A 7,303-nucleotide genomic window follows, 5' to 3' on the forward strand; every position below is an offset into this window, starting at 1 on the left:
CAGTTAAATACAGGTGCTGGTCAACGAATTAGAATAATTTGAAATAGTGCAATCATGAAATTCTTTGAATGCATTTGTTGTGCAGAAAGCAAATCAGGTGTTCACCGCACCTATCCTACTCGTTAGACTAATCACAGAACTCGTTACCTGGAAAACAATTTGCTCAGCTGAGCTTTCCAAAAGGCCCATTTAGGCCATTTAACTGTGACACTGTTGTTTTATTGAATTAGAATAATGGAGAAACCGTTTCATTGAATTAGAATAATTTTTAATATAATTACAATCATCACTTTCTCAGTATTTTGTGGCTGCCCCCTTGGCTTGTATGACTGCCTGAAGTCTCCGCGGCATCGATTTGACCAGCTTGTCGCAAGTTTCCGCACTCACAGCTTCCCAGGCAGTGGCGATGTTCTGCTTCAGTTGGTCCAGCGTAGTAGGCTTTCTGTCGCGAATTTTCCGCTTGACGATGGCCCAAAGGTTTTCAATGACATTGAGGTCAGGCGAGTTGGCCGGCCATGCCAAAACTTCAAGCTGTTTTTTAGTGAACCAATCTTTGGTCGACTTTGCCGCATGAGCCGGTGCAAGATCCTGTTGAAATATGAAGTCTTCTTCGCCGAACTGTTCCTCAACAGTCGGAATCAGGAACGTTTCCAGAACATCTTGATATACGGCAGCATTGACAGTCTTCTTGAGGAAGCCTCGAGCGGACATGCATCCCCAGACCATAACGCTCTGGGGAAACTTGACGGATCTTTTCACGCACTCGTGGTTGTAGGTTTCGCCACCACGACGCCAGACACGAGGACCTTGGTCACCGAAGGAGATGCAGAAGCGTGATTCGTCACTGAAGACCACTTTCTGCCAGTCTTCAGCAGTCCACTCACCGTGTTCTTTGGCCCACTTCAGCCGTTTCTCCATTTGTTTCTTGTTCAGCATCGGTTTTACTGCTGGAACGCGAGATTTGAAGCCGAGTTCGCGCAGACGACGGTAAGTGGTTGATCTGGAGACGTCAGCGCCGGTCTGCTTGTTCCACAAGTCGGTGAGCTCGGAAGTGGACTTGAACCGGTTGCTGACTGCGATCTTTCTCAGCTGCTTGTTGTCGCGAGCAGTTTTTCTTGAGAGCTTTGCAGACGGAAGACTGGCTGATGCCGAGCTGCTCAGCAATTTTAGTTTGGGTCAAGCCTTGTTGGCGAAGGTATTTGGGATCATTCTTCTTTACAAAACATCTCCAGTTCAGTCAGGTTTGATGGTTTCTCAGCATGAGCAGCCCGCTTTAAATCACACCACAGACTTTCAATAATATTCAGGTCTGGGGACTGAGATGGCCGTTTTAGATCGATAGATTTAGATAGATTTAAGCGCATTCTATTCTAAGGCGCACTGTCAATGAATGTCTATTTTTTGGATTACAGGGAATACAGTACTTGTTTCTCTGCGTGAATGTTTTAGTAGATTTTGAGCAGAGTTTAGGGTCGTTGTCTTTTTAAAGTATCCAGCCTCGACGCAACTTCAACTTTGTCACTGATTCTTGAACATTGTTTTCAAGAATCTGCTGATATTGACTGAAATCTATGCGACCCTCAACTTCAACAAAATTCCCAGTACCTGCACTGATCACACAGCCCCACAGCATGATGGAACCATCACCACATTTTACTGTGGGTAACAAGTGTTTGTCTTGGAATGCTGTGTTCTTTTTCCACTATGCAGACTGCCCTCCAAATAACTCAATTTAAGTTTCATCATTCCACACACAGCACCTTATTTCAAAATGAAGCTGACTTGTCCAAATGTGCTTTAGCATACCTCAAGCAACTCTGTTTGTGGCGTGTGCACAGAAAGGCTTCTTCTGCATCACTCTCCCATACAGCCTCTCCTTGTGTAAAGTGCTTTGAATAGTCTAACAATGCACAGTGACGCCATCTGCAGCAAGATGCTGTAGATGATGCTGTAGATCAGGGGTCAGCAATTAAGTTTTTTTAATATTTTCCAAGTCATTATGTGGCGGCCCACAAGTGGGGGGGGGGGGGTTTGGGTTGAAGGAAGAAAAAAAATAAATACACCGCTCCTCACACTGTCACGTCTGGTGTTGTAGGCGCTCCCTGTCCTTCCACACTTAGCTCCAACGGAGGTTCTCAGTCAAACAACTACAACACCCAGAATGCACCACACACTGACATCACACACTCTGCCGATCACGTGACACCTCACCTGCCCTGGCCAGGAAGTCCTGAATACTGATGATTGCCTGTAGTATTTAAGGACAGCTCACACACACACACACACGCCGCGTATTGCCTGGTTCGCCCACTTTACAAAGCGTTTATCTCTGTGATTGTTTTTCTCGTGTATGACCTTGCTTTTTGTTCTCTCGACTCTGATTTTTGCCTTGCCTACTCTGTGGATCTTCGTGTATTACCTGGACTATCTATCGTTTCTGTTTGGATCCCCTCTGATACTGCCTGCCTCGTGTATGACCTCTGGACTGTGTATTGTTACTGTTTTGTGGATTATCTCTGATACTGCCTACCCCGTGTATGACCATTGGACTGCCTCACTACCCGGTAATGGTCTTTACCTCTTGGTATCTGTTTACCAGTGTTGTTTACCATCTGCTACTGTTTATTGTACCCTGTGGGTTTTTAATACACTCCTTAACTGGTTCCGCGAGTGTCTGTATTCTGTACCCCACCATGACACACACTGGATTGAACCCGGGTCATCAGGGTCGTGGTCCAATACACTACCGCTGCTTCGGCTACTGAATTGGGATGTTTCCGAGAAAACATCCCAATTAAGGAGTTAGGGAGCCCAAGAACGGGTAGAAAAACAAAAACGACTGGAAACTAAAGTTACGCCGAGAGCGTCAGAGAGACAGGGAAGGAATGTACACAAAATCTGGCCAAAAAGGCAATTTATTTATTTATTTATTTATTTTTTCATTACAGTTCAAACAATCATCTGGCCCGTGGGCCGCCTATTGTCGACCCCTGTTTTAGGTCTTTGGAGCTGGTCTGTGGGTTGACTTTTTTTTTTTTATCCTTCTCCTCTGCATATCTGAGATTACTCTTGGCCTCACACTTCTTTCTCTTTCTTAACAAGAACTGTGCCTGTGGTTCTTCCATTTCCTCACTATGTTCCTCACAGTGGAAACTGACAGCTGAAATCTCTGAGAGCTTTTTGTATTCTTCCTCTAAATCATGATGGTGAACAATCTTTGTTTTCAGGTTGAGAGTTGTGTTTTGAGGCTCCCATTACCACCAACTCTGCCCTTTATCAACCAAAGTGGCCTTTTGAAACTTTGTTTTTTAAAAAATTAATCTATATTATTATTATTATTATTAAGATTTTACTGAGGCCGGTTTGAAATGATCTTTTGAAAACCTGAGCGATTAAAAACGAGTGAAAACAGAATGCCCTTAAATCAGCTCGCACACACCCGACCTCTCTCTTCCTCTGTCACGTGACCCCTAGCAGTTCAGTTCAGCGAGTCTTCAGCACAGCACGCGCGGCAACAGATAGGCTTCTTCTCCCCCATGTCCCACCAGCCAGGTAACATACACATAAAAAAAATATAAAAAAAGTGCCCTTTTTCCCCCCTGAGCACTTGCCCCCCAAAATGTCTGTGCACGTCACTGAATGTGTGTGTGTACAGTAAATTTTATTAAAATGCTGAGTTGATTAAGGAAACGGCTGGTATCAACATTTTTCTGTAAGATCAATTTGGAGAAAGGAAACAGCAAAATCAGGTTTGTGTAGTTCAGTGCCAGGCGTTTCTTGTTCAGGATCAGGTGGCAGGTCTAGGATTGGCACGTCCTCCGGCGCTGGCAAGTGGCTGCTAGGGTGGCAGTTAAGAGAAGGCAGGCTGGCGTTTATGTGCCCTCTAACAAACCCCCATAAATCACTGTTTTGACATGTGCAGCCAGGGATTCTGGGAAGCGGTGTATATACTGTCATCCACTGAGAAGATCCCAGTGATCATATAATACGATATATTATTATAATAATATTTTACAAAATATCCATATATTTAAACAGATGTTTGGTGAAATCTGTAAAATAGAATTTGCTGTAAGCACAGTACAGAGCTGGGTATGTGTTATCTTTATTCTCTGGGTTTATATTAATATAGTGAGTTATTCGTGCAGCAGCATAGTTGATTCAATTTCATACAAATTCTCTTTAGCAATACATTTATCAACATTTTAGAAAATTTAAATGTATCACTGACAACAGAACAAGAACAGCATGAACAATTCAGCATGTCTGCATCTCTATCTCAACCAGGTTTCCCTCAAATCATAATATACACTAAAATTGTCCTCCCAGTCGCAAAGCCTGTTGGTTTTAATAACTGTGATATTTTTCAGTGACAGGCTTAAAGTATGAAGACAATATGATGAATAAAAGTGATTGAATTAAATTAATATTAATTGCTCAACACGCAGCAGCAAGTGAAAAGTCACAGAAAATAAAAAGTGATTAAGTGAAATAAAGTGAAGTTATGATTTCTGTGTAGTGTGAAGTCTTATAAATATAATAAACAGTTAAAGAATGGTTTGCTGAAAGTTTGGAGGGTGCAGTATTGTGCCGCTGTGTGCAGTAATTAGGCTCCTGTGCTGAAACATGGAAAACAGCAGGGCGAAGTATTGCCAACTCCCTCAGCCTGCGCTGCGTTTTATACCGACTGACTGCTCGACACAGACCAATCAATATGTCTGATTCTGAAGTTTCCTCTCTCAGAATCGATCTTACAGAGAAGACACAAACACTAAACTACAATACCTTTTTAAGCATGCTGTGTATATAATCGCATATATAAATATAAATAAGAAGAACAACATATTCAGTGTAAAAGCTCTTTTATTTGTAAATTTCTCACACTGCACAGGGAGATGAAACCAGTTACAGCCTTAAGACTGTACAGAGCAGAGAGGACACTATTGGTGATAGTAAGCTTTTTCACAGTGAACAACATGATAATAACTCATCACATATATCAAAACCTTAATCATCAATCACTAAGAGTCATAATTCAACAACATTACAATAAATGCAGCACAGCGCTTCAGAGAGAGACCGCAATGCATTATAGGGATACAACTCTGCTCACTGGACACACCTTCTCATTCAGTGTTTTTTTTATCTTTATTTAATTGATTTTCTATCATTTATATATTAATATTAAAGAAATGGAAACAATGAAGGGACACATATGGAATTATGTAATAAACAATAAAGAAAGAGTTCTTCCTCCACAATCCCCTGATCTAAACCTGATGAACTGAGGTGTGTGATTTGAGGTGATTTAGGATAAGCTGGAGCTTCACGGTGTGAAACAAAAGCAGCAACTAATGTTCAGCACCTCCAGAAACTCTTTCAAGGTGCTGAGAAAATTTTCCAGCTGAATCTACCTCATGAAGACACTGAGATTAAAATACCAATAGATCTGTCCTTAAAGATAAATGTTGCTAATAAGAAAAATCTAAAACATATTTAAACTGTAAAAAAAATCATAAAAAGGAAGAAAACACATTGCATGAGAAATGCTCCAAACTTTTGACAGGTACTGTACGTTAGTTTATTCAACATATAATATATATACAGCTCTGGAAAAAATAAGAGAGCACTTAAAAATGATGAGTTTATTTGATTTTACCAAGTTGAAAACCTCTGGAATTTAATCAAGAGGAAGATGGATGATCACAAGCTCATCAAACCAAGCTGAACTGCTTGAATTTTTGCACCAGGAGTGGAATAAAGTTATCCAAAAGCAGTGTGTAAGACTATATATATACAATATATATATATATATTGTGGCGTAAGGAGGAGGGGGGGCGTGGGTCCGCCCCAAGCTGTGACGCACAGCCCCTACCTGCCTACCTGTCCCAGCTGGTCAGCATCTGGACTGATTAAACAGCCAGCTGGGACAGGCTTAAAGACTCCGCCTCACTGAGGAGAGACTCTGCTGGTGAGAAGAGGGCTGAGGCAACAAGGACCATTAAAGTCAAAAGTAAAGCAACTAAAGCCCCATTGGTCCAATTATGTTTCTTTAAGTTGTTTTGGGTGTGGCGGAGGGTGTTTAAACCAAATAAATGGTAAGTTTGAGTTCATCTAATCCCTGTGTCCATGTATCTTTGAGCTTCCTGATTTCCGGGACGTCAGTACAGGCCAAAAGTTTGGACACACCTTCTCATTCAATGCGTTTTCTTTATTTTCATGACTATTTACATTGTAGAATTTCACTGAAGGCATCAAACCTATGAATGAACACATGTGGAGTTATGTACTTAATAAAAAAAGATTAAATAACTGAAAACATGTTTTATATTCTAGTTTCTTAAAAATAGCCACCCTTTCCTCTGATTACTGCTTTACACACTCTTGGCATTCTCTCAATGAGCTTCAAGAGGTAGTCAGCTGAAGTGGTTTTCAGGTGTGCCTTATCAGAGTTAATTAGTGGAATTTTTTGCTTTCTTGCACAGCTGACAGCCCTATTGGACAACTGTTCAAACTCATATTATGGCAAGAACCAATCAGCTAACTACAGAAAAAGGAGTGGCCATCATTACTTTAAGAAATGAAGGTTAGTCAGTTCGGAAAATTGCAAAAACTAAATGTGTCCCCAAGTGGAGTCGCAAAAACCATCAAGCGCTACATCGAAACTGGCACACATGAGAACCGCCCCCGAAAAGGAAGCCCAAGAGTCCCCTCTGCTTCTCAGGAGTTAATCTGAGTCACCAGCCTCAGAAATCGCAAGTTAACAGCAGCTCAGATCAGAGACCAATTGAATGCCACACAGAGTTCTAGCAGCAGACGCATCTCTGGAATAACTGTTAAGAGGAGACTGCGCAAATCAGGCTTTCATGATCAAATAGCTGCTAGGAAACCACTGTTAGGAGAGGCAACAAGCAGAAGAGATTTGTTTGGGCCATGAAACACAAGGAATGGACTTTAGACCAGTGGAAATCTGTGCTTTGGTCTGATAAGTCTTTGGTTCCAACCGCCGCGTCATTGTGATATGCAGAAAAGGTGAATGGGTGGATTCCACATGCCTGGTTCCCACTGTAAAGCATGGTGGAGGAGCTGTGATGGTGTTGGGGTGTTTTGCTGGTGACACTGTTGGGTATTTATTCAAAATGTAATGGACACTGAACCAGCATGACTACCACAGCATCCTGCAGCGACATGTCATCCCATCTGGTCTGCGTTTAGTTAAATGATCATTTATTTTTCAGCAGGACAATTGACCCCGAACACACCTCCAGGCTGTGTAAGGGCTATTTGACCAAGAAGAAGTGTG

This window comes from Astyanax mexicanus, chromosome 11, assembly GCF_023375975.1.
Source record: "Astyanax mexicanus isolate ESR-SI-001 chromosome 11, AstMex3_surface, whole genome shotgun sequence".
NCBI lineage: Eukaryota > Metazoa > Chordata > Actinopteri > Characiformes > Acestrorhamphidae > Astyanax > Astyanax mexicanus.